At 36.7% G+C, this 24,764-nt stretch overlaps 1 protein-coding gene across 19 annotated transcripts in view; it reads right to left on the reverse strand.

Annotated features, from left to right (window-relative positions):
- EPB41L1 (erythrocyte membrane protein band 4.1 like 1) overlaps window positions 1-24,764 on the reverse strand; it is a 199,289-nt gene that overhangs the window by 66,373 nt on the left and 108,152 nt on the right. The window contains exons 4-5 of one of the 19 annotated variants that reach the window (XM_032217414.1): window positions 14,464-14,560; window positions 11,711-11,874 (exon numbers count right to left, since the gene is read on the reverse strand). The exons of 14 other annotated variants lie outside the window; for them this stretch is intronic. The gene's annotated coding sequence lies outside the window, so the exon portion shown is untranslated. Of the gene's footprint in view, window positions 1-10,298; window positions 10,405-11,710; window positions 11,875-14,463; window positions 14,615-24,764 lie in introns of those variants that run through there. 4 more of the 19 variants (XM_032217416.1, XM_032217409.1, XM_032217418.1 and 1 more) reach the window with 4 other exon arrangements.

Below are 24,764 nucleotides of genomic sequence, written 5' to 3' on the forward strand. Positions count from 1 at the left end.
GCCTAATATATCTGCACATAAGGGCACAAATGAAGCAATACAGCTTGCACCAAACCAATTACATTTCTCCAAATAACCAGATATTGCTGATTGGTGCCAGCTGAAAATTTCCATCCAACGTAATAGTTCAGACAACACAGCAGATCTCACAGCTTGCAAAGGCTTCTGACAATAAAAGCAAGGCATGATGAGAGTTTTTCATCTACAGATGTCTCTTTTGTCTGGCAGACACTCTCATGCCAGTGTTAGTGCAATCTTTGTTTGAAGTGCATGATAAAACTTCTGATCTTACTCCCTGTAACTCAGTCTAGCAAAAGTTTAAAGATAGCTGCTGTTTATGCCAAGGGTCCCCAATCCTCAAGCTGCAGCCCACTACTGGGCTGCAGCCTGTTTGAAGCTTGGCCATGTGAACGATGGGCAAACCCATCTGAGAAGCTGCTACTAGCCACAATTCCACACCCCTAACCCTAGTTCTATGATGTTGTCACCCCCACAACAAATGGTAAATTTTCATGTATTGAAGAAGCCTTAGTCCAGAATTGCTTGGGTTAAAAGTTAAAAATTGGCAAACCTCTCTGAAAGAAATTCATTTCTCTACACCATACAGCCACATTCTTGATTGAGTTCTAATCCACCCAGTAAATTCCAGTCCACACAGAGCTAATGTTCTTATTAATGTCCTACATAAACCATAGTATTATCTGAATCATGCCTTAAAGTTACATGTGCAAAACACTCCTTGGAAAAGAAGGGTAAAAACGAATACCCTTGAAAAGCGTTCGGAGACTGCAGTTAGTCCAGAATGCGGCCGCGTGAGCGATATTGGGTGCATTGAGGTACACCCACGTTACACCTGTTCTCCGCGAGCTGCACTGGCTTCCAATTGGTCTCCGGATGCAATTCAAGGTGTTGGTTATTACCTTTAAAGCCCTACATGGCTTAGGGCCAGCGTACTTCGAGACCACCTACTGCCACATACCTCCCAGCGGCCAGTAAGATCCCACAGATTGGGCCTCCTTCAGATGCCATCAGCCAGACAGTGTTGGCTGGCGGGCCTCCGGAGAAGAGCCTTCTCTGTGGCTGCTCTGACTCTCTGGAATCAGCTACCCCCAGAGATCCGGACCATACCCACTCTCATGGCCTTCAGGAAAGCTGTAAAAACCTGGCTATTCCGGCAGGCCTGGGGCTGTTGACCTCACTGTTGAGGTCCAGCCCCGATTAGAATGAATGTATGTGGTGTTGTGATTTTAAACCTTGTTTTGTTTTTTGTTTTTGTAGTCCTTCGGGATTGGGTGGCATATAAATTTTATAAATAAATAAATAAATAAATAAATAAATAAATAAATAAATAAATAAATAAATTCAAGCTTCAGACTCAAAATAGAATCTTTTCCTTATTTTTCCCAAATATGCAAGACTATATACACTTATATATATAAAAAAACCAAGCTTAGAGGTTTTTCCCTTTTTTTAACATATGTGGTCATTTCAATATTTTATCCTCATCCAAACAGAATATAAAGATAAAGATGATAAAGGTGACTTCTAGGGAAGCAATGGGGAACAGAAAACAGCTCTGCTCAGAGCGAAGTCAATGACCACAGTGGCACAAGAAGCCAGCAGATGGATCAGCTTCTTGGAATTCCCCCCAGACAAGGAGAGGACTCAGGATTGCCCACAAGCACTCCAGAGGGCAGCTTCCTGTGAGAAGACCATAAGACAACTATCTCTGGCAGGTTTTAGAACTCTGAGAACCAAAGTCTTATAACTGCAGGTTTTTAAAAAGAAAAGTGCCCTCCAAATAGATTGATGCATGGTCAACTCTTAAGGAATCTTCATCAAGTAAAGCTTGATTTTGGTGACTTCAAGGCCATGAATTATGAAGTTTTCACAGCACCATTACATTAAAGATTTGTCCATGTTTTCTTCTGAGAGGCTTTTCACTTCTCAATCTAACTGGAATGCAATACTATCTATGAAGTACCTGGTTGAGGAAGACACTGGAATAGGTAATGTTATTCTCTTTTGGCTACTATGATGGGTACTCTTTCAGGTATTTATGGTACACAGATAGCTTTCACCAATTCTTGAAACGAGAAATTCAAGTAGCAAGATGAGAACTAATGAAGATGGCTTAGAAATGACATCCACAGAGCACTGGGGTTCTGACAGGTGGAACTCCATGTTTTTCAACAGTTTAAAGGGTGGGACTCAGCATAACATTTATCTATGGACCAAAAGAATATAATTTTAAACAATCATGCAAAGATCAGCTGAATTCCTGACATCTGCCTTATTGCAAGTGATTCCCTATATGTCCCTAAAAAACATTAATATGCTGCCATTTCCTCTCTTTGGCTAGTCCTCCAAAAGAGGTTGCTGTACCCTTTGGGAAAAATCCACAGGAAATGCAGAGGAAAAAATTCTGAAGGAAAATTCACGATTTACCATTTATTGATTTGATTTCTTTAGCTGTCCATCTCAACAAGGGATTCTCATTTAGTTAATTATTGACAAGAAAATATGCCCTCTCTAAACCAAAACGCTTTGGTCAGGGACTATTTTTGCTGTAAGATTTCCTAGAGTAGAACCACTGTGGTTCCTTTACCACAGCAAGTTTTATACACAGCATGTGTTACTTTCACTTAAAATGAGCTTTCTGATGATCCTGTGCAATATTCTAGTTTCACGCTTCAAAACAGCAGTGCAAACATTTCTGAACGCTGACTTTCTGCCTAAGGCATGCCAAGTTGTAATGCAAAGATTATTCCTCTACTTTGAAATTGCTTGTTGAACTAGGGAAAAGGATCTTTCTTCCCTCTTTGATCACAGCCCACCATTTTCCATATTTCTGCTTTCTTCCTAACTATTATGATATAGAAAAAGATAGGAAGAATGGATATCATGGGCATTAGCATCAGAATATACCATGCAGGATTCCATCAGATTGAACTGGAGGAGGAGAAATGAGGGGGGGGGGGAACAAAAGGGGAAAAAAACAAGTTGAAGAAGCTGCAGGTATTGTAAATTCTGATTCACTGAGAATGATAGATATAGAGAGTAATTTTTGTGGGGTTGTTAGCTGACAGCTTTCTGTTTATTTATCAAAACCCTAAAAAAATTGCAATCGCTTTCAGAACAATAAAACCTGTATAGTATAGAAAGTCTACAAGAAGGAATATGGCTGATACAAAAGGGGAAAATGTATAATGCACTGTGAACTTAACCATTTCTGCATTGCATGCAAAACTCCATGTAGGTTTTTGTCTATATGGAGGGAAACCAGCAGCTTGGCAATTTCTCAGAGGAAAGATCTTTATATGAAAAGCTTGTATGTATCTTTCAAACCAAAGCCCTCCTAGGTAGCTTATAACAGGGGAAAGCATACTAGATTCTTGCAGAAGGAACCTCAAAATTGCACATCAAAATAATGAAAGCATCTCTGCAACACCAAGACACAAATTAGTCATCTTTTCTACATACATGCAATGTCATAATGCATGCACAATACAAGTGTGCTTGCTTCACAGCAGCACAATACAACTTTCATCATTTGCCCCCTACCCAGCCCTTCCTGCAAAGACCACTGATTCCTGAAATTTCAACCAGTATTTCAAATATCACAATCTTAACCCTGAGGAATTGAGACTTCTACAATGTGAAATAATACTGCTGCAGACTTCAACAGTAAGTTCACACTTCTTTATACATTTCCTGACATTATTCTGACTGAACAAATATTTCTGCTTTGCATTTCTACATATGTTTTCTAGCTTTTTAACTTTAACTTTAGTTTTTTAAAAGTCTAAATCCATCTCTCCCCTTTTCAAGAGTAACATTAGAATGTCTGTCTAATTTTCTCTTTTCAGTGTTCATTTGGATATATATATAACTGTGGCCCTCTTTTTTGCCAAAATCCAGGATTCTAAAGTTTAACAATATACTTTTTGTAAAAAAATGAAGCCAATGTTTGGTGAAGTCAAGTTTTTTTCCCCTTAAGAAACTTCAGGGATGTAGAACTACCTTAGCTATCCATACCTTGCCCTATATTTTAGAGTCTCTAAAATAGCAGTAGACTTTGACTTTGAACAGTGGCCTCATTTTGTTAAAGCTGCTGGGAGAATAAACACCATATAAAAGAGTCACAATTATAGGCTGATGGCAGTTGACTCTACTATGGTTAGTCTGAGAATACATCAGTATTTATAACAAACAAATGAAACTGATGACTAGTTAGTTACATGGTTTCAACACTTCACCAATCAACTGATTCTGAGCTACATACTGGCTCTCTAATATATAATTGGCATTAAACCCACCTAGAGGGTCCCTAACCTGTGAGATGGGCGCTATTTAAATTCATAAATAAATACAACTGAAATGGGAATGGAAACTGAATATTATTACTGTACATATGAACAGGTGTTTGAAAATCAGAAATAAAAAACATGGAAATTTTGAGGCTACAGGAAAAAATAGAGGAACATGGGAAAAAAACAAAAACTTTTGAGTTCTAAAATTCATTTTCTTACATTAAGAAAATAAAATGTCCTTTTTATGCATTGTGATTGACTCTCATTAAACTATATTATTCGCTGGTATTTTAATCACAAATTTAGCATCATTTTTAAAAGATATTACAAATGGAGTAAAAAGTAAATTGAAGAACTTTAATATGCCAAGTATTTATAAACCTCAGTTTCCCAAACCATCCACATAATAGTAAAACAGAGTGATTTATTTTGGCTTAGTCTCTTCCACATGTTCAGAGGTTTTTTTTGGGGGGGGAAGACTGAGGAAAACAAAAAAGAAAACTTGTGATATAGAAATTTTGCTTTTAGACATTAATTTAAGTAAAAGCAATTTTATTTGCAACATTATTAGGAGTGTCATCTTCGTCTGGAATTTCTGATCCTGAACACAGAAATATTCCTGGGATTGAGACAAGCTTTTCTATTCTTTTATATATCTGTCTTCAATAAAAAAAAATCTTTCTATTATAACTTAGGAAAAATATTTTAAATAATATTGGATAGCAATAATCATTTTGGCATTGATTATTCTTAAAAAATATAATTGGACTTTCTTCTAATACTTTTTTTTCAATTTTTTCTAGCTTTACCAGGACTTTTTTATTGAATTGTTCCACTTCCAACTTATAAATAAATAACTATACCTGTTCCCTTAACATCTTTATGTGTTTATAGATCCCAGAATAGTTAGCAATCAAGTTCTTCTCCATATTAACTGTGAAATCAGGAATTTGAATAGAAGGACTGGTCAATTTCTATCAACACTTAGATGTTATTATTAGGCAAATGAAATTTGCAAAGCAGTAAGACTGGGAAAGATGCAGTTTGATCCAAAAATCTGCATCTGAATTGACTAGAAACATATTTAGTGAGTTGTTGCATAAACTATATATGCAATAACTATCTTAGAAAGCCAGACTGGTCTTATGAAGTAAACACTAAAGTTCATCTAGAACAGACTTGGGCATTGTACGGCCTGTAGGCCATATCCAGCCCACAGGCAGTCCCAGTCTGGCCCATGGTGTCGTTGGCAGGGAGAAGGTCATTGGCAGTGTCAGCGGTGGGGCAGCATGGTGGTGGCCATGTCAGGGGGCAGCTTCCAGCCTTACTGGAGATTCTAATTAGATGAGATGATTTTAAGAAAGCTTGCATTCATCTGTATGAGACCTTGGGCATTTCTGTAACAAAACCATGGTGCATGATGCAGCAACTGAAGCATGCAAGCTGGGTTCATACAACAGTCACAAACTAGCCAATCACATTTTAGTCCATTAACTAACCAATGACATTTAATATATTATATGTACTAAATAAATCTACAGGATACACTTACTTTTATGTAAGCTAAAGTATATCATGTAGGAGGTTTTTTTCAGTTGAACTCTTACAACTCTAGTTTACCTTCAAGAATATAAGGCATTAGAATTGAACTTCTAAATCATAAGGATGTGAACATTCACAGATATAATTATTTTACAATTAAATGCGAATGTTGATATCCTTATGATATATGTAAAATGTTTTGGATCTTGCATCTCTTGGCACCTTCCCTCTTGTAACATTTGAGAGTAGGTGAGCTGATTGGCAGCAGAGTCTTCCCTCATTCATCAACCAAGAGCAAAAGGTTAAATATGACAGGCAACTGCAAAGTGATCAATTTTCTTGGAGTTGTGTCATTCAATCAACTTTGAAGGTCATATTATCATATTTGTATGTCCTTTCTCAGGAAAAAAAACTGTCAGATCCCTTCATTTCTGATGATGCAGACTCTTGATCAGAGGCCAATGCTTCTGTAGTATCTTCTTCTACTTATATCCCTTTTACAGACTATATACTCAAACTCATCTTTCTCTACTGAAGTTGGAACTCTCTATGCTCACTGCTCCTCCCAAAGACTCATGTCTGTGTTTTCCAGATAAGCCATTTCTGGCTTGGGTTTAGTAGATTTTCTTCAACAGAAGAGATCATAACAGTGACAGTGTGGTCTTACCAGCAATCAGAGCTAATACAACCTCTGTAATCTGATAATCTCCATTCATGATGAGTTTATTTTATTAAATAGCAATAGCATTTAGACTTATATACTGCTTTACCAGTGGTGTAATTCAAACGGTCTAACAACCGGTTCGCTGAGTGCGCGCTTTGCCGGAACTGGGCTGAACTGGTAGAATCCCATCTCTGTGCCTTACAGTGCTTTAATGGCCCTCTCTAAGCAGTTTACAGAATCAGCAGATATGCATACCTCAACTTCAGAAAGCAATATACAACACACTTCAGGATATATTTTTTTCTATACAATTGCTAGCATTATTGGTCATAGTTAATGCACAAGATTTCACAAGTCATTAATGTTTTGAGCAAAAAATAGAACCAAACATACTCAAACAGCATTTTCCCGCCTGGCATGAAATTATTTGGCAGAGAGAGCAGGGAAGGCCTTCAAGGGATGTTTAAGGAAAATGAATTGAGGAGATTAAACTGGCTCTCTTCCTGTTGAAACACAAAACTATTACACAAACCACCACCAGCATCAATCCTGCCCAATTCTTCAAAGAAAGATGGATCAAAACTAATCTGGATTTAATGTATCCAAACATAAGAATGAAGTATCAAAAATACAGATTTAGCAGAAGCACATTATAATCACAATGCAGAAAAGGACTGGAAATTCAGAATCTAGTCTATGCCAACATTTCAGATTCAACCAACTTAGATTCAAAATTTGGATCCCAAAACAAATAGAATCCTTTTTTTAAAATAATTTGAGTATTAATAAGGGATGAGATATGGGAAGTAGGTTTTTTTTAAAAAAAATATGAAATATTGCAGTTACTGAAGTTGGTTTATATTTGTCTGGAGGCAAGAGAAATCTTTTAGTTCTGCATTTCTCTTTTTATAGTTTTCTTGGCATTAGCCTTCAATCTTTGTATTTGTAAATTCAAAGAGGGTTATTGACAGCAAGAGAAGGGAAGAGGCCCTAGTAAGTTGGGTTAGGAAATTAAGACAGAAGAATGTAGTAAAGACAAACTACTGATCTAAATGCTAGATGTTCCCAAAGATTACAACAATTCGCCATGGCCAACTTGCCATGGGACAACTCACCATGGTCAATTCACTGCAGGACAAGTGTTACATCAATATCAAAGAAATGTTGGAATAAAAGTATTAAAGAACTGATGCAAAAAAGGGACAAAATGAAATGTGAATGACAAAAATTAAAATAATTTGTATTTATTTTAAATAATTAAATTGAAATGTTAAATTGTCCAGTGAGTTGTCCCATGATGAGTTGGCCAGGGCAAATTGCCCCACAGCAAGTTGGACATGGTGAGTTGGCCACAAGTTAGCTGTGGAGAATTGGCCATGGCGAGGGGGCATTGAGGTGGCTGTGGCAAGTTTTCCCATTCCATCCCATCCAATCCCAGGTTCCTGTGAAATTTTTATTGTTTGTTCTCTGGTAAACAATTCCTGGTTTGAGCTTATGACAGTGAAGAATGGGTGTTTCTATGAGAAAGACAAACCTCCATAGGCTAGTATGGATTAGTGCCTTTTAGCAAGTTTCTTCAGTTCTACTAAGTGTCCGTGGACCTTAAATACAGCTTATCTGTGCAGGTCCTCAAATTCCCATGCACACTTTTGTTCAAATCTTGACAGTTTTACTTCTGCTGTCAACAATTTCATGAGCTTCTGCTTTTTCATCTCTAGGTCTCTGAAACATCTCAAATTTGTATTTAATGAATGATGATTTTCTTCAGCACAAAATATTAAAGATTTCTCAAAACAAGCAGATTGCCTTCTTTATCTACAAGAATAGCAGAGTTAAATTTAAAAAATAAAAACTGTTCCACCTAAGGGTCTATAGCAAAAACAAAAACAAAGCCATATATTAGGATTTCTCTGTGTTCAGTTGATGTCCTAATTTGTCCTACCAGTTATCTGTTAAAGAACTAATAGAGAGAAAACTGCACTAAACATGGCAGGGCAACTTGTTGCATATGAACAAGGAGCAAACTCCACACTTGCTTGCACTGACAATGTTAATTAGTACTGGTAATGAAACATCTGCAAGCAAACAACCAAGCACAGAGAGCACCAGTGTTCCATAATTCACTATTTCATCTGGCCTTGAAGAACTAATCTTTATTTTCTGTTTTACTTGGCTCTGCATCTCTTGACTCTTGTTTCCCTTTAAGTGAAATTAAGGGAACATAATCAGATCAGAACTTTTCTACTGATCAAAACAAGGCACTATAACCAAGAACAAGTTTTGCAGCTGCTTGCTTTAATGACTCAAGCAGCCAAAGTAACCAAACAACAATGCAAGATCACAGGCATGCTTAACCAATAATGATAACAATAACTCAGTACGCTACAGATAACCTCTTATTTTTAAAAATCTCCATTTTGATGATCTTATTTATCCAAAAGTAGAATTAAAATGCAATATTGTAAATACAATAAATAAAGCTAAGCATGAAGTAACATCACTGCATAGCGCCTACCGAATCATTTCTGAAAGTGCCAACAAATGATGCAAGGAGAGACATTGAATAACAAATGATAATGGGCACATCCAGATATGATGAGCCAAGAAAGAAAGAGAGATATAATAGCAGCTACTTGGTTTGTCAAATCACTCCTCTTAGAAATGAATCCACATTCTAGGCAAACATTGTTCTCTAGTGACCAGATTCAAGGCTGCACTTTAACCTGATTTTTAGCTGGGGAACTGGCTAAAAGCTTGCAAGTCTACTTAAGCTATAGAGCAGACTTCCACTTACATGCTAGTTATTCAAGACAAAGTTACATATTCTTAAAATTCTTTAACTGTTGTTAGTCGCCCGGAGTCACTACAATGGGATCAGCTGCCATATGAATGGAATGAAATGAAAAATACAGATAACTGTAGAAATTGACAGCTACAGAAAATAGTAATAATGTCCAATTTTCTCCAACTTAAGGTACACACTGCATAAATTTTGAAAAGTGGGAACCAATTTCTAATGCAAGAAAATATACCACAATATTTTTGCTGGATCAGAACAAAAGTCTACATTATTTTAACTATTTCTTGGTTAATAACAGGTTGATAACATTTTATTACTTGATCTCTAAGGTTTAAAATTTAGTTGGGTGTCAACTGTACACAACATAAAATGAAGTACATGGAATGTTGCCAGCAGCAGGCTTTCTCAAGTGGTAACCTCCATGTTTTGGAACATACTGTCTATCCTAGGACATATTTTTGGCCTCAACCTTCTTTGCATTTTGCAAACCTTTCAACCCCATATTGTTCAAGCATGCCTTTGAACTGGGGTGACTGTAATTGACCATTTTGAAATTAATGTACTGTTACAAGGATATCATGTTGTTTACAATCAGGTGTAAACTGTCCAATTGGGCTGGGTTCCAAATACAGTCAAATAAATACATGCCTAAATGCTTTGTGTCCCAACTTCAGCAAAGGCAATAAATGCCCTTGCAACTGGCAGGCAAAGTGCAGGTGTGATTCAGGCAGAGGTGCTGGACAGGAGAACACACATGTTGGAGGAAGTTTGATACAAAATGCCGTGATGAGGGGGAAAACAATGGGAGGCACAAGGAAAATTGGAAAAGAGCAACTGAATAGGGTACTTAAAGCAAGGCTTGTGAAGAGGTCAGGAAGCTTGTCAGAACAGATAGCAGCAGACAGGTATGGGGAGGTAACAGAAAAGGGGGTTCGGGAGCAGGGAGGCAGAAAGAGTATGTGTGTGCATGGCAGCTTACTAGAGGCTGAAGAGAAGATGTAATCCGAGTCGAACAGTCCATAATCAGAAACTCACAATGTCTTGAAAAGTAGAGAGGGACGAGCTAAGACTTGGTCAGGAACGTGCTAAGATCGAAAACATAGCAGGAGTCAACAGCAAGAATACACAAAGCCAGATACCGAAGTTGCTTCCAGCAACAGAAGGCAATCCTTGCTCAATTTAAATCCTCTCCCTGGAAGAGTAGGAAAAAGCCCTTTCCTTGCTCAGCTGTTGCCAATAATGAGGCACCCGTCTGGCTTGCAAAGTTAGTGTCTTGCTGCTTGCTCACAAGGCGCTTTCCTTTGATGAGGTGCAGGATTTTCAGGCTGAAGGGGTTTGCTCATGCTGGCTAACTAAGGATTAGTCCTGATGGAGGAGGGACCTAAGAGGATGTCAGCATTGGTGCAATTGCTGTTAAATTAGTAGAAGCAGTGCCTAGTGGGACCTAGTCTGCCTGTGTCTTGGACTTTACTCTGGGGCCATGACAAAATGAGACTTAACATACTTCAATGTGCAGTGGGTACCAGTGCCCCCTGTTCTGTATTTATGTTTATTTTCCCTTCCCCGTTTTTTCATTTTACTTCATTACTTTTAATAGGCATTTGAATTGTCAAGAAGAAAAGAAATTAATATAATACAAATTCAAATAAGGTCTAAAAGGATATTGAAAAACAGATAATAAAGATAATAACAAAATTAAGCAATGAAATAGAGGCAGATAACAAAAAAAAATCCACTGATTTCGGTCTCCACTGACCAAGTTTAATCATAACATAGGTAATAAGGACCAATAAATAAGAATAAGTATAAGTATAAATAGAGGTAAGAAGGGGAAAATCAGGGCTTTTGTCCCATTTGTCTCAAACAATAAGTTACTTAATGTTATACAGGCTCTAGAAAATGGTTTATGTTAATTCAGATATATCTCTGGACCACTTCTAAAAGGCCTGCCCCTTCCACAAACATGGTACAACCATAAAGAATTAAAATCCATTCTGAAATTCATATTAATCATCTGGCATGATAACACAATCAAGATTCATAGTTGTTACAGTTCCTTCTTCTTTTGAATTCTACAAGTTTTTGAATTTGATCATTAGCCTTTTATTAAATGTACTATATATAATTTATTACTAGTCTATATCAGTCATTTAATGCCTTATTCATAATAAAGGTTGAATAATTTGTAATTATTTGCAATAGAAACTTTAATCTTGGTAAAATAATTTTATCAATGTAATTATTCATACGCAAGACAGATTTAATTTCTTCATTCTAAAAATATCTGTTGTTATGTATTAACAGATGAGTAAGTAATAACTGAATAAATCTTTGTTGATTTTTGTAAGAACAAAGCCTAAATATTTTATTTTTCATCAATAAAACACTTGCTTTTTAGCATCCTCTGTCAAGTTTCATATCATCATCTTGAGTTTTTTCTTTATTGATTCAGTAGTCTGACAATAAACTGGATTGGTTCTGCATTTCTTGCATGTGTCTTTCAGGTACCCAAATGTTCTTTCTATGAATATACTGGAAATTCTTCAGATGTATTTCTTAATAAGGAAAAAAGTAATAAGAAAAAATGTTCCTCTGTACCCATATCTTCTATTCCCAACTAGAAGTGGAGTGAAGACATCAGAACTATTATTCTGTGCATTTAAGGATCAAAAACATATAAACACTGTTTTATTATTTTATTATCTGTCAAGTCTGTTAACTCTCCAAAAAGTTTTCTTTTCAATTGACACAGCACTGACTTGCCTTTATATATACAAATTTTAAGTTATTTCTTTGGGGTTTTCAACCAATTTAGTTACCAAAATGTGCATCTTATTTTTTCCAATGAATCTTGTTTGTCATTCTGTCAAACAGGCATCCCAGCAAGGAAAACATGTTAAAATTGCTATTAAAGCTTCAACCTTTAAGATATTGCACATATTTTGTGGTTCCAATTCTTCACTGTGTACTTTTTTGCTACACTGACTGAATATATTCAGCATCATCCGGTATTTCACTGGTTTACTAACCAATAAACCCTAAAATCATAATTGCAAAGAAAGCCCTTTAATATTGCAATAAAGCTTGCCTCTGTTCAAAGGGCAGCTATTGTTGAGCGATGCTATCCCATTCATGACTCCAAAATGTGTCTTTATTCAAGAGTGGTGAAAGCAGATGAAGTCTAGAAATGCAAACATGTTCATTAGGCTAAGGATCAAATATTCTGGAACAGGAGATACTGGCTAGACAAGTATGGACAGGTGGTGTCCTGGGAAAAGCCGTGGTGGCTCAATGAAAGAAGAAACATCTCAAAATAATTAGGAGGCTGAACAGCACAATCATCAGAGAGTATTGCCCTTTCTTTCTCTCAAGTGCTTGCCTACTTCAAAATTTGTAAAAAGGATTCATAGTCTGTGTTTTACAAACATGGTCTAGATCAGGGGTCCCCAAACTTGACAACTTTAAGACTTGTGGACTTCAACTCTCAGAATTCTCCAGCCAGCTATGGGAGTTGAAGTCTACAAGACTTAAAAGTTGCCAAGTTTGAAGGCCTCTGGTCTAGATTCAGCCAGTGTCCTCTCCCAGTAAAATATCTGAATCATCTGGGAGGGCAACACATATAGCATGGATTGAAGATGTAAAAGTACAAGGACATATGATAAATGGAGGCATGGTAAGGATTTTCTGGATATTTTCTTTGGGTGCAGGGACATTTCCTTCATTTTATGTTGTCTTTTGTGATTTGGGCCTTCTTAGGGCTTACGTTACCATTTCTATGTCTCCTCTCCTCAAAATAACATAAACCAGGCTGCCAACTTTGACTAACATGATGGTCAAAAAGAGATCTGGAGCTCTATAAAACAAGTTGAGGAGCCACATGTGATTCTGGCCTTTAAGCTACCAGCCCTTGCAGTGAAGGCTTACAAATAGCACAGTTGCGAAATAGATTTATCTAGAGACACAGCTAATCAGCCTTCTTCACAATGTCATGTAAGACTATAAGGAGTGCATTTATTTATTACTGTTTGGTTTATTAGATAAAAATGTCCTTTGAGGACCCACTCTCCCACTACAAAACTCTCTAATTAAAATAATACTGCACTTTATAAAACTGTATTAATTCCGTACTAAAACTCAAAGCAGCAGCAGCAGTAGAACTGAGTATCTAGCACAATCATTAACATGTGGAGTACAATTAAACACTCTTTTAAAAAGTCAAGAAAAATGAAGCCACACATTTCTTGACAACGGGGGAGAGCCAGTAACTTACATTACTATATAAAAAGCCCTCATCTGTTCTTTGCCAGTCTAGGCACCTCATAGACCAGTGGTAGTCAACCTGGTCCCTACCGCCCACTAGTGGGCGTTCCAGCTTTCATGGTGGGCGGTAGGGGTTTGCTATAACTCTGCTTTATAAATGTTATAAAGTAAACTTACTTCCCTACTTTATAAATCACCATTACTGTGGAACCGGTGGGCGGTTAGAAAAGTTTACTACTAAGAGAGATACAAAAGTGGGTGGTAGGTATAAAAAGGTTGACTACCCCTGTCATAGATAGCTATCAAAGACAAGACAAATTGATCCACTGTAGCCATATATACCAATAACATGTGCTGTGTATGTAGACATGTACATATAGTCTATAAAATAAACTTTGAGAGGCATCAAAGTGTAGGTACAAAAGGATTACAAGTATCCAAAAAAATCTAAAGGAGCCTGAAATGGCATAAATAGCTTTCCACCAACACCTCAAAATAGCAGGTTGGCTGAGAGAATCAATAAGCTTTGCCTAATAAAATGTGCTTCTAAATTTTTATTCTCCTTTGTCTCTCAGTACCATAAATATCTGTGAAGTCCATTAGCTAAGCTGGTACTTTCCTATATTGACATTCTACTATTCAGGATTGTTATCCATTCTGTTATCCATGGCAAGCCATTTGCTTTATGATATAATTTAAAATTTGGAAGGGCAAGACCACCTCTGCTTTCTGAATTTTGCAAAAAAAAAACACCTCTGTTTTTTTCCCACTCCATATAAATGTGTTGACAATTGTTTGCCATTCCTGTACAGTTCTAAAATTGTAATTGACATCATTTGGAATAAATAATTTATCTTGAGCAATACTTTCATTTTAATACTTACATTGATCCTAGCCAAGATGGCTTTAAATTCCTCCACTTTTCAAGATCTCTTGCCATAATTTGACATAGTTATTTTTATATATTTCATTGATTGTTACCTGTCAAAGGCAGATCAAGATATTTCACTAAGTGGGTTCAGAGTCAGATTCTTCCTGCAAAAAAAAAATTAGCTTCTCATTGCATTGCATTTCTTGTAATTATTTTTGGTTTCTGGACATTGATTTTATATCCAGAGAAATCTCCAAAACTATTAACTGTTTTGGGCAACTGTCTTGTGGCTTTTTGTGGCTCTGTGATGATTAATAGTACATTGTTGCATAACATTTGAACTTATATTCCTCTCCATGGAGACCTGCATTTGTTTATCACTTCAACCTTTATTGTCCATATTTCTAGATCAATGATGAATAAATAAAGGAGAGAGTGAACAATCTTGGCTTTTACTGATTTAAAAATCTGCAGAGTGAATGCCATTTGCTTTCTTACCATTGATATATGTTTTTGACTCAACTCTTCTTGGACTCTTCTCTGGGATTTATTTTATTCAGTACAATCAGCAAGAACTTACAGTACAAACTGTTGGAAGTTTTTTTTATGTTCAGAAAGATTAGTGCAGCCTTCTTCCTCTTTTTGTTTATATTTTCTATCATATTGATTATGAATCTAACTGTTGTTCTTGATATTTCTCTTTGGAATATAGCCTGTTTGATCAATACATATTATATCTGAAACACATTTCTTGAATCAATCAGCTAGCATTGTTGTAAAAAAAATTGTAATGTACATTCAGCAGGGAAATGTGTCTATATAATTAACCAGAGTTATGTATGCATCCTCCCATGTTGCCATTGTTTTCTTTAGTTTCATTCATCCTATTCATCAATAGTTCCAGCAGTTCCTTTTCAAGTTCTTTTCAATATGTAATTGCCTAAGAAACAAATAAAAGCATTAAAAATAATCAAATTAGGAAAAGCATCTCATGCTTTTCCTAATTTGATATTTTTAATGCTTTTATTTGTTTCTTAGACAATTATAGATGTATATAATATATACTTCACTGTATTTCATACCAAACTTCAATATATTAATCTGTAGCACCTTCAATGTTAATCTTAGAACATAATCCTTTAAAAAAAACCTGTCAGATCATCTATTATTTCTGTTGTTTCTGGAATGTAACAATTTGGACCCTTTCTTCATTGCTCATATTGTCTGTTTCTTTGTTTTTTTACAGTGATAAGCAACCTATTTCTTGTTGTTGAACAAGGAATAGTGGAGTAATTTATACAAAACATGTAGCCATAATGTGTGGTTTATAAACCAGAATATATTACATTGGCCAAAAAAATAAAATAAAACCACATTAGGATTCGGATATCTGTGAGACTCTAACTTTCAGAATACATTTACAAACCATTTACCAATAAAAACTAGGATGTATTGTAGTAGACAATGACTTTTATGTAAAAAAAGAAAGCATGTAATTACTTCTCTGGGCATATACTGTACAAACAAATGTTGCTATGTTACATTTAGATATAAATTACCTGATCCAATACAGATATAAATACAACAACTTTATCTTGTTCTCTTTTTCTATAAGTCCCTAAGTAAGTGTGGTTTAATTTACATTTTTAAAAGTACTTTCAAAATGGGACAATTAATGGAAAATGGAACACGTTTTCTTAATATTTTATAGTCACACCTAAGATTTCTTGCTTTTGGTCTGGAAAAAAGAGAGATGCAGCATTTAGCTGATTTTGAGAACAAGGGGTATTATAAAAATGTTTGATGGATACAATACAGAGACTCGCATCCAAGAGTTTAAAGTAACTCCATATCATCTTTGAAACAATGACTCTGCAGTCATCTCTCTTCATACTGTATTACATTACATTCTTGACTTTATTTACCTTGACATTTCATACTAAAACCACATGGTACTTATTCCAGAAGGGTACTCGTGTTCGTCTTTGCAATAAAAACCAATTCAATATAGAGAGAGCAAGCTGTGGCTTTGTAAATATTATGGGTGCTACTTCATATGAAATGTGACTCATTCGAGGTTGAAAACAGCATCATTGTAACAGTTATTTTTCTTTGTCAACCTGCAGTGAGATACAGATCATTTTCCCCATATTGTGATATCCTCAGGTTGCACTCAAGGCAAATGAAGAGATAGAGCAAGGAGAGGGAAATCCCAATAATGACATCTTATAGAAGGCAAACAATTGGAAGCAAAGTCTCACCCCACTGTCTATGACAGGCAAAAATCCCACACCATTGTACCACCCAAAATCTCACCCCATTGTATAGAAAAGAAAAATACCGAGTTGGCAAGAGAAATATCAAAACTAGTTTGCCAAGATCAAGGGAAGGATCTTTGGGGAAAGGGAACAGCCTTCTGCCATCTAATTTTTTTGCATCTATAAAATATACCAAGTCATTGAAACTTGTATGAAAGCATGAATACAAAGTCCCTCCACCACTGGAAGGGCAGTAGAATTTCTGGGGTAATGTAAATAAAAAACCCTGAAGAATATAAATTTTCTACAATCTTTCTTGCCTGCCCCCCCCCCAAATGTGAAGCAAAAGCAAGTGCATGCAGTATTATTCTCAATCTGTATAACTGCTTTTACTACCAACTGTGGCTTTTAAATTTATTAAGCAATTCTATGCATTCCTGTGAAAAAGTAAGAATCTTAGTGAAGCTTATACCTCAAGTCCCAGCTTCAGAATACAAATAATTTCAGTGAAATTGTATACATGCTTATTCAGAAGGAAATCCCATTGAGCTAAAAGAACTGAATCCCAAGTAAGTACTGTATATATACAATTGAAGCCCTAGTTTCCTTAGTTCCCAAGCAATTGGAAAGAAATAGAACAAAATTTTCATGCTCTGCTTATATCAGTACATGTATCATAATTTTTGCAAGGAACAATATTGAAAATTAAATATTAAAAATCAAAAATTGTAAATATTTGTGATAAATAAATGGAATTGTATGAATTGCAGGAAAATAATCTCATGCAGTCACCACATTAAGAAGTTAGCTGCATCTCTGGATTGTTTACTTAAAAATTGAGTAAAATGTTACCTTATTAAGCATATTTTCACTCCCAAAAGTTTAATTTTTTTAATTGGCTAACCTAAACTTCCCAATCTATTTTCCCCCTAATCTACCATATATCAGTTCAAGTGATGGACTTTAAAATTTTACAGAACCACTTTTTTCTTTTTCTTTGCTGGACCTTCATATTGGCAGTTAAAACTCTTTTATTACAAAATTTTAACAGTTGATACTGTTTTTTTAATTGTATTTACATGGCTTTAGGTTATACTGTCTTAATTCTTGTTTATGGCTTTACAATGCCATAAATGCACCTTTCTGTATTACAGAGAAATGGGATATTAAGTCCCATAAATAACTCATTCTGCCCCCCTCCAATTTCAGATGGAATTAGGGCAGGAAATATATGAGCGTACAATTTTGCTACTATTGCAGTTAATTTAGATCATTGTTTTTCAAACTTGGCAATTTAAACATGTATAGCATTTCCCAGCCAGTCAGAATTCTGGTAACTGAAGTCCACACATCCAGTTGCCAAGTTTAAAAAAAACCCACTGATTTAGAGCTTGAGAGTTATTCAGAAAGGGAGTGCCAATGATGACTTAAAAAGCTCATGTTTCCAATTCTATATTCGATTATGTGGAAATGTGTCTCCTTCTATAATATTACATTATGCTTTAGTCACTAGATGGCACTGGACTTGACTGAACCTGGGTAAGAATACTTTCTGTGCTATGTATGCTGTACCTGCTTAAAAATTGTTTCCTAGCTTTTGATTTCTGTAACCTCCAATAGCAACAATGCAATATGTAACATCTGAATAACACTGGAATGAATAAAAATGGAAGAAGTATTTTCAGGTAAGGAAATAAGACAGACATTTTCTATGCCAAACAACATTTTGTTACTTGGCCACCCTCCATTGTGAAAAGTTTAGGAATGGCTGATCCTATGCAATTTCTGAATCCACAACAATACTCCCAAGGGACAAAAAGTATTAAATTGTGAGCAATCAAAGCTAGAATTAGGAAAACTTCCTAATACACTTCAATAGCTGACTATTCAGAAGGATGATAGAAAGTGTAGCCATTCAGTAGCAATGGGCTAAAAAACACTCTTGTATCTTTTTCAATAGATTATTTTGTGGAGAGTGATCATCTATTTCCAAGTTTAAACAAGCCTACTCACTGTTTACATTGCAAAATTCTAGTTCAGATGGAGTGCAAGAGTTTTTGTTATGATTAGCAAGTAGAGAATTTAGTATCACTCTATTACACACATATACACTCTCTGGCCAACATATTTTGATTTAAAGGACTGGGGGGGAAAACTATGTATTTTCCAACACAAATAAAAATTCATTTGAAAAAAGATCCTCCCCCAAAAGGAATGACTATGTTTTTCACACAGCCTAAAATATCAGGATTATTAGTTCCAAAGAAAGAAGATATATTAGAGTAGTAAAAAAAAAAATGCAAGCACCAACTGGAATTATTTCTGAGCAGTAAATCCAGATAATGCTGTTCTTCCTATTCCTTTCACACATTCAGCTGCCTCCATTACTTCTCCCAAAGTAATTGCCTTCCAGAGAAGGTGCAGAGCAAAGTAGTGGTGTATATTGCGGTTGCGCTGTTTCACTCAGAATTTCGCAGTCCCAAATATAATTGCACTTTGGGATTTTTTAAAGAAATGTTTGTAACACATATGCTGTTAAGAGAAGCAAAAGCTTCAAAAGGTCTTAAAATAAGCAGTTCTTGTAGTAAATCCCTACACTGTCAAATATCCTAATTCCACTTAACACTGCTTGGAACAACAGAGATACAAGTCTACCACTATTATTGGAAGCCTTAGTTGTGATTACCTGTTTGTCATAGCAGATGAACTTCAAGATTCATTGGAAAATTTGTACAAACAATAGGCTTGTACAAATAGAGCCATTTCAATGTTTTTATTTGCAATAAAGTAATACTATACAATTGGCATAGTAGTCGGGGTGATTCCACACTATATTAAGAAACTTGTTTAACAGCTGATAAAGAGTCCTAAAACACAGAGCTCTTTGGCATACTTATCTGCTGATTGGCTATGCTTGCTCACTCCTGTGCTTATAAATTAGAAATATCATGGAGGCCACGGTGACCTAGCTAGATTTTGACCAAAACAGAGAAAGTACCATGCATTAAACCTCAGATTCAATAGAGCATGTTTACAACACAGGCAATGCGTAATATTCATTAAAATATTCCCTATTATTATGGTACTAGTTCCAATCTTGTTCAGCATGTTTCATTGTGCAAGAGATTATGACAAAATGTAGCACCCAGTACTTGATGCCTAGCTATAATTAATAACTTGGAGAAGGCAGCAAAATGTGACAAAGAAAAAGAACATGGGGTGATCCAATATAGCTTCCAAGCCCTTAATCTGTGAAGCAGACTATCTTAAGGACCGTTTAGAATGAGGATAAAGTCGTTGCTCTTCCCAGCGCTCAATCAATGCTCTTTCATGCTTATTTCAAGGAGCTAGAGTTAAGTAGAATGCAAAATCAAAGGAAGGTTAATTTTCATAAGCTCAAGGCTCTGGGTGCCTCCATGCTGTGGTTCCCCCTCCTACTAACTAAAAGGAACAGCCAATTTCTCTCCCCCTCGCCCCATCTGCCTGCCTCACTGTGCAGACTCCATCCTTCCCATTTTCCAAATGCCAAGTTGGGCCTTTCCTTGTTGTGGTTAGGCTCTAGCTGTCTCTTACTCTCTCCAGCCATTGCCATGATCAACGTCTTTCATTAATAATGTGTGCCTGGTTTTTATCAACTCTCATTGCTCCAAGTTTAGTTCATAATACATTACAGTACAGAGAGTATTATCACTGGCAGCTGGCCCTGACAAGATAGGGAGTTATAAAATACTAAAAACTCTCCTCACAGCTTTCTGCAAACACAGGGATCAGGCTGTGTGCTATTCCAGTTCTTTGCTTCATTATTTATGTTAAAATAAAGGCACTGTTGGCCCAAATGGAGATGAAACCTGACAGAGCTTTACAAACAGAAGGACAGAAGAAGTCTTTCTATGCATACTCAGGTCTCCACAAATGTATTAACTTTTCACAAGAAATGTATTGTAGCATTGTCTGTTAAGGTGTCACAATTTCCTATTTTTACTCCAATAAACCACCATGGCTACTTCTCCAGATTACTTACACACACATATTTGCAATCTATCACTTGTGATATAAATTTGTATTTACCAGCAAATTTATAGGCTGCATCCTATATCTGCTTAGAAATATGCAGACATTATTACACGTAGATTGACTGCGTTGTACAGCAACCATTCACAGTTATGGAAGTGATGAAAAGTAATTTTGTGGCCAATCCACACATTTACAACCTTTGCAAGTTGTACAGCAAAGAAAGCTGTAGTAAGATAAGCACACTAACCATCTCATTTAGTGACTGCCTTGCTTAAGATCAAGTTGCTAGTTCCCATTGTGGTCACTATGAGGATACCCACTCACTATATAGACTGTATTAGCCTTTAGTGAATCTAGATGGAATCATGAAAGTCCTCTAGTTTTGGTCTTGTTTGAGGGAGGCAATAGATGGTTTTTCAGAAGAAAAAAAATCAGGGCACCCACTTTAGTTAAACGGTACATCCATGGGATTCAAGTTAACAATTATACACATACATGCATAGTACATATCCAGAAACACACATATACCCCTCTATCACTCTATTCCATTTTGGGGTGAGCTTCATACTGCATATAAATCACGTTAGTTTAACTCTATAGCACTGCCCTAAGAAATTATTTCATTTCCTTAATCTGACAGTTAAGTCTGCTTAGTACACATTCAAATTAGGTTCACATGAGCACAATGCAATTAATCTAAAAGGCCACTTCTTTCCAAAGTGCTTCTTTCCAGACTGTAAGTATCTCTGCAAAACGTTGGCTCTAGTATAAGAGGGAGGTTACATCCCCTCTGGAGCATTGTGCAAGCACCGTACACGCCATACGTGTGCGTGGAAACGCTGAAGAGTTCAAATACAGGTAAAGGATGATGGGCAGGCGGGTGGGCCCTCCAGAGCACCGTACCAGAACGGTACCCGGTGTTTCCGGCAGGAACTGGTACACCCATACCAGGGTTACCTCCTGCAACCCACCACTGCTCTAGAGTCAAAAATTGCTTGGCTTTGTCCTACAGCATTGAGAAAACAGTTGACATCACTAGGGACTTTTCCATCATTTCCCTTTCTACTACAGAAGTCATATCCAAACATCAAGCCCTAAAACCAATTCTACACACTCCAAGCCTTGTGCAAAACATTCTAAAGAGCATTTTGTAAAAATTTGTCATAAGCAAAACATCCTTTCTCAAAGCTCTTAGGCAGTCATGTCCTCTGGAATGCTCAATGTCAGACATTTTGCTGGCAGTGTAAGGGAATTTTGCCCATTCATGTGAACCCTTCTAGAGGAGGTAGCTGCTTTAATGCTTCAAGGAAGAAGCCTGTTGCTTTGTGAAGTAATTTGTTAATTGTCCTCTGTTAGATCGGCGGCAGTAAAAAGAAGAAGAGGCGTCTGAGGTAACCTTCAAGAACTCTTTATTGGTCATGCTGAGAGCCGGTGATCCCACTGCTTGTCGCCAGTGTTAGATCGGCGGCAGTAAAAAGAAGAGGCATCTGAGGTAACTTTCAAGAACTCTTTATTACAGGCAAGAACAGTAACTGTGAGTAGACCAGCACCTCTCCTCCGTCTGACAGCTTTTTATATGGAGCTGTCAGATGGACAAGCCAATAGCCTTGCGTATGACAGCCTGGCAACTCGCAGGCACGCCTGTTTGGCTAAGACACGCCTGGCTGCTGCCGAGTTGTCATTCATAAGTCGAGGACTTACGAGGCTATTACATCCTCCACAGCAGACGTGGGTTCCTCCCAGTTCGGCGGAAAAGGTATTAATTCGGCCGGACACGTGACTGTACTGGTTCTATCTTCGGCTGCGCCATGTTCATTTTCTATTCTGCACATGTGCAGAACAATCTTTATTGAAAAAAAAGTGATTTCCCCCCCTTTTTTAATGTTCTGCGCATGCGCAGACCTTCATAAGTGCAAATGTGCACACGTCCGGAGCACAAAGTTTTTCGGGCACTGAACCAGTAGTAATGCTGGCAGGAACCCACCCCTGCTCCACAGTGCTGTATCTTTTGCTTGAAGAAACTGCTTCCTGCAACCCTTTTGAAAATTCAACAACATACCTATTCTACCTTTTCAATGGGAGCAAGAAAGCCTCCCTAAATTCAACCTAGATTTACTTCTGATTAAACCAGCATTTAATGTCACAGTTAAAATAAGATGCATTCAATGCCTGTGGATGTACAACTAATGAAAGATTGAGTTCAACATTAATTGATACTTGGCTAATTTGGATCAAAGATTCAGGACTCTCCTAACTTTCGTGTTAAAAAATAACCCCAAAATATATGTGAGAAAATTCAGCTTTGTGTAAAAAATTTCTGCACTACCACCAATGATCTATTTGCTTGCCAATCACTAAATCAGCAAAAGTATTCTCTTCCTGGCACAGTATTCAATTACTGAATAAAGGGCTTTTGGGGTCAGCTGGGGATAAAGTCTGAATGAACATTTCTTCTCTGAACCATAAGTCCCAAAAACATATGTTTAAGTTTATATAACACTAACTGCAATTCACACATAGAAACACACATAGAAATTGCCCCAAATTTCTCTTTCTGACTACTATTTACCTTGACTTTAATTCAGGGTTGAATGCATTCTCTGTTTGTTTACTTTTCTCCCTCCCTCCACTTGGAACGGACTTGATGGAAATGATATTCACTGAGTAATGAGCATTCTTACCCTGGTCCCATTTCTTGGTTCAATCTTATGTTCTAAAGAATGAGAGTTTTTTGCATTTTGAGTTTATTGTAGCCTATCAACAATCACAGAAAGCATAATTTCTGCCACCATGTTGAGTATCTCTATTCTTCAATATCTCTCTAGGTTTTATGGTGAATCCAATGCTTTTTTGATAGTAACAAAGAAGGTGCTTTTAGAAGTTTGGAAGGAAATTTCTTATTTATATTAATTTGAGAAAATCAGTGCAACTGCCCATTTTAAATATCTAACTCTAGATGGTGAACAAAAATTATGCATCTAGTCCTCCACATGCGACCACAATTGAGCCCAAAATTTATGTTGCTAAATGAGACCTTTGTTAAATGAGTTCTGCCCATTTTACGACTTTTCTTGCCATAATTGTTAAGCGAGTCACTGCAATTATTAAGTTAGTAACATGGTTGTTAAGTGAATCTGGCTTCCTCATTGACTTTGCTTGTCAGAAGGTGGCAAAAGGTACTGTATTTTTCAAACTATAAGATGCACCGGAGTATAAGACACACCAAGATTTTGAAGATTTTTGCCTTCCCTGGTCCCCAGGAGCACTCTGCAGGCTTCCCAAACCCTCTGCACGCCTCATATTTTGTGAAAAGTGGGCTTGCAGAGACTTTGGAAGCCCTGCAGAGGGCCTCTGGGTGCTTGGGAGAGCAAAAACAGCCCTGTTTTTGTGAAAAATGGGCCAATTTTTTGCTTGTTTTTGCCCTCCCTGGCCCCCAAGAGCACTATACAGGCCTCCCAACCCTCTGTGTGTCCATTTTTGTAAAAAAACTGGAAGTGCAGGGTAGGGTTTCAGGATGCCAAAAATGCTGTATTCAGTGTATAAGACACACCCAAATTTTCGCACTCCTTTTTGGGAGGGGAAAGGTGCGTCTTATACTCCAAAAAATACGGCAATCACTAGATCCCAGGACATTGCAACCATCATAAATATGAACCAGTTGCCAAATGTCTGGATTTTGATCATGTGACCATGGGAATGTCATAAAGGTCGTAAGTGTGAAAAACGGTCATAAATCACTTTTTTCAGTGTTGTTAACTTCAAACAATCACTAAGTCAAAGGCTATTGGTATGAAATCTAAACCAATTAAAAGAAATACAATATAAGGAAAAACTAAATAACCTGGACATCACATAGAAATTCCACAAAACACACACATATATATTGGGCTTCTCTAGTATCCTGGCTCTAACATTGGAGAAGAGGAAGCCAACTTTTAACAGCCATCCAGAAGGCGGTGAGGGTCCGTGTTATCCAAATCTCTGGGAGAGGAGGAGTCTGATCTATTCTGCTATTTTCTTTAAACATGTGTAAGCACGCTGA

Source organism: Thamnophis elegans, chromosome 5, assembly GCF_009769535.1.
Source record: "Thamnophis elegans isolate rThaEle1 chromosome 5, rThaEle1.pri, whole genome shotgun sequence".
NCBI classification, from domain to species: Eukaryota; Metazoa; Chordata; class Lepidosauria; order Squamata; family Colubridae; genus Thamnophis; species Thamnophis elegans.